Genomic DNA, 3,798 nt, shown 5'->3' on the forward strand with positions numbered 1-3,798 from the left:
AAACGTACAGAGCTCCCTACTTCTCCACCATCTTGCCTCTTCAATCTCCCTCTTTGTCTGTTTTTATAGTGTTTGTTTTATTTTTATTTTCTTTACAAATAGTGTATTGTGAAGTTAGTTTCCATATAACACCCAGTGCTCATCCCCACAAGTGCCCTCCTCCATGCCCATCACTCCCCCTCTCCCGACTCCCATCAGTCCTCAGTTTCTTCTCAGCATTCAAGAGTCTCTCATGGTCTGCCTCTCTCCCTCTCCCCTACTATTTCCCCCCTTCTCCTGCCCCATGGTCCTCCGTCGAGTTCCTCCTAATCCTCCTATACGTGCAAACATATGATATTTGTCCTTCTCTGCCTGACTTATTTCGCTCAGCATAACACCCTCAAGGTCCATCCATGTTGCTACACTTGGCCAGATTTCATTCTTTCTCATTTCCATGTAGTATTCCATGGTATAGATAAACCACATCTTCTTGATCCATTCGTCTGTTGATGGACACTTAGGCTCTTCCATGTTTTGGCTATTGTTGAGAGTGCTGCTCTGAACATTGGGGTCCATGTGTCCCTATGCATCAGCACTCCTATATCCCTTGGGTAAATTCCTAGCAGCGCTATTGCTGGGTCATAGGGGAGTTCTATTGTTCTGTCTTGGTGGTTGTGGGGTGAAGAGTGGTGGTGCTCTAGTCCCTTCTTGAACCAAGCACTGCAACTCACTTTTTTGAGTGTGTAAACTCACTGTGCCGGGGGCGCAGTCAAGGTGGGCTGTGCTCTATATCCCAGGCCAGGCCTTGTTTCCAGATCCTAGTCCACATGCCCACTGAAATTGCCGGAAACACAAACTCACAGGCCATCCCCTCAGGGCAGTCCCAAGCCTCTTGCCTTCCCCCTGGGGATTGAGCCAGAAGCTGCTGCTCCCATTTCTTCCAGGTCGGGTTGGTGAACGAGGAGCAGCTTCATCCGGGGGTCGCCTCGGATGAGTGTGTTCCACCTAGGGTCAGCTGGAGAGCAGGAAACAGTGTCCCTCTGTGTCCCGAGCAGAGGTTTTTCTGTTCCCCAGCGACAGGAAGTGTCTTGAGCAGGTTTGGCCACTCTCTTTCCCCTCTAAACTCCCCGCAGAGGGGAATCGCCCCTGTCCCTCTGTGTCTCTGGTCCCAGTCCGATTTTATCTTCCCCAGTTCACACTCATGCTAGAAGGATTTCTCAGCAGACTCTGTCTCCTTTTCCTCCCAAACTCCTGGATTCTGTAAGGGTTCCTATGGCTTCAGGCCTTCTCCGTGCGAGATATGGGAGCGAGTGCAATGTACAGAGTTCCCTACTTCTCTGCCGTCTTTCCCCCTCCCTATAGTGTTTGTTTTAAAGTCTCTGTTTTAATGACGATTCAAAGGGGCACATGTACCCCAATGTTTGTAGCAGTGCTATCAACAATAGTCAAAATATGGAAAGAACCCAAATGTCCATTGACAGATGAATGGGTAAAGAAGATGTGGTATATATATATATAATATATATATATTATATATGTATATAATGGAATTATTATATATATATAATGGAATATTACTTGGCAATTAAAAAGAATGAAATCTTGTCATTTGCAACAACATTGATGGAACTAGAGTGTACCATGCTAAGCAAAATGAGTTAGTCAGAGAAAGACAAATATATGATTTCACTCATATGTGGAATTTAAGAAACAAAACAGATGAGCATAGGAGAAGGGAAGGAAAAATAAGAGAAACAGAGAGGGAGGAAACCAGAACATTCTCTTTAATACAGAGAATATTTAGGGCATGACCTAAATGGATGACGGGCATTAAGGAGGGCACTTGTTGCGATGAGCACTGAGTGTTATATGTAAATGATAAATCTCTGGGTTCTACTAGGACAGGAGGTAAGACATGTGATTGGGTTCTACTCTTGAAACCAATACTACACTGTATGTTAACTAACTTGAATTTAAATAAATAAATTTTTTAAAAAAGAGTAATTCCTGACACAGAGTAAATACTAAAAAATAGTTGTTTTAAATATGTTTATTGGCTGTTTGGGTATGCTCCTCCATAAAATGATTATATTCTTTACTCTCATTTTTATTGGGTGGTTTTGATTTTTTTCTATCAAATATTTTAGCATATTTTTAATTTTTTTAAATGTTTCTTATTTATTTCTGAGAGAGAGAGAGAGAAGTAGAGAGAGAGAGAGAGAGAGACAGCGTGAGCAGGGGAGGATCAGAGAGAAAGGGAGATACAGAATCTGAACCACGCTCCAGGCTCTGAGCTAGCTGTCAGCACAGAGCCCAATGCGCGGCTCGAACCTCTGAACCATGAGATCATGACCTGAGCCAAAGTCAGGCCCTTAACTGACTGAGCCACTCAGGCACCCCTAGCAGATTATGTTTTACCTGCTTCAATAAGGATTTTAAAGTTAAAACCATGAAGTCTCTTTTGTGCAAAGTAAGTATTGCTATTCTGGCTTTCTTTTACCATCTATTTGCATAATAGATGTCTCTCTATCCCCTCACTTTCAATCTGCAGGTGTCTTTGGATCTAAAGTGAACCTCTTGTAGGCAGCATAAGTATAGATGAGTCTTGTTTTTTAATCCAGTCTGTCACCCTATGTCTTTTGATTGGAGCATTTAGATCATTTACATTCAAAGTAATTATTGATAAATATGTATTTATTGCCATTTTATTATTTGTTTTGTGGTTGTTTCTGAAGATTTTCTCTGGTCCTTTCTTGTCTTTCTCTCATGGTTTGCTGATTTTCTTTACTGATTTATTTGGATTTGTTTCTCTTTATTCTTTGCATACTTATTGATGGCTTTTGATATATGGTTACCATTAGGTTTGTCTATTCCAAGTGAAGAGACAATCACATGTCTTACCTCCTGTCCTAGTCCCAGAGCCTGTAAAGGTGAACCACTGGGTTTGTCTATAACCTTTTCTGCATATAGCAGTCTATATCAAGTTGATGGTAGTTTAAGTTTGAACCCATTCCTTTCTCTTCTTCTCTCCACATCTTAGACATATGCTATTATGTTTTATCTTTTCTTTATATCCGTTCTTTGGTGAGCTCCTTGAATCACTTGCTACAGATATATTCATTTTTATTGCTTTTGTGTTCTCTGTATTTATACTACACTTTTGGTCTCTCCTTTCCACTTAAAGAATCCCCTTTAATATTTCATGCAGGGATGATTTAGTGGTCATGAACTCCTTTAGTTTTTGTTTATCTGGAAAACTCTTTACTTCTTTTATTCTTAATGATAGCCTTGCTAGATAGAGTATTCTTGGCTGTAGATTTTTCCTGTTCAGCACTTTGAATATATCATGCCACTCCCTTCTGGCCTGGAAAGTTTCTGTTGAAAAATCTCCTGGTAGCCTTATGGATTTCCCCCTTGTAAGTTGCTGACTTCTTTTGTCTTACTGCTTTAAAATTTTTTGCTTTATCATTATTTTTTCAATTTAATTACAATATGTCTTGGTGTTGGTCTGCTTTTGTTGATTTTTATGGGAGTTCTCTGTGCCTCCTGGATCTGAATATCTGTTTCCTTCCTCAAATTAAAGATGTTTTCAGCTATTAATAACTTCTTCAAATAAATTTTCTTCCCCCTTTTCTCTCTGTTCTTATGAGACTCTTATAATATGAATGTTAGGTTATGTTATTAGGTTTGGTGGAGTCACTGAGTTCCCTAAGTCTATTCCTTTTGCTTAATTCTTCTTTCCCTCTTTTGTTCAGCTTGAGTACTTTCCACTATTTTGTCTTCTAGGTTACTAATTAATTCCTTTGCTTCTTCCATCCT

General features: G+C 40.1%; 1 non-coding gene across 1 annotated transcript; it reads left to right on the top strand.

Annotated features, from left to right (window-relative positions):
• Positions 1-2,850: 2,850 nt before the first annotated feature.
• LOC120247633 lies at positions 2,851-2,945 on the top strand. The gene has a single exon (XR_005532370.1). It is a non-coding gene; the product is annotated as a small nucleolar RNA SNORD22 (small nucleolar RNA).
• Positions 2,946-3,798: the final 853 nt, after the last annotated feature.

The sequence above is a fragment of the Hyaena hyaena genome, unplaced genomic scaffold (assembly GCF_003009895.1).
Source record: "Hyaena hyaena isolate Hyena2069 unplaced genomic scaffold, ASM300989v1 scaffold_536, whole genome shotgun sequence".
Taxonomy (NCBI): Eukaryota; Metazoa; Chordata; class Mammalia; order Carnivora; family Hyaenidae; genus Hyaena; species Hyaena hyaena.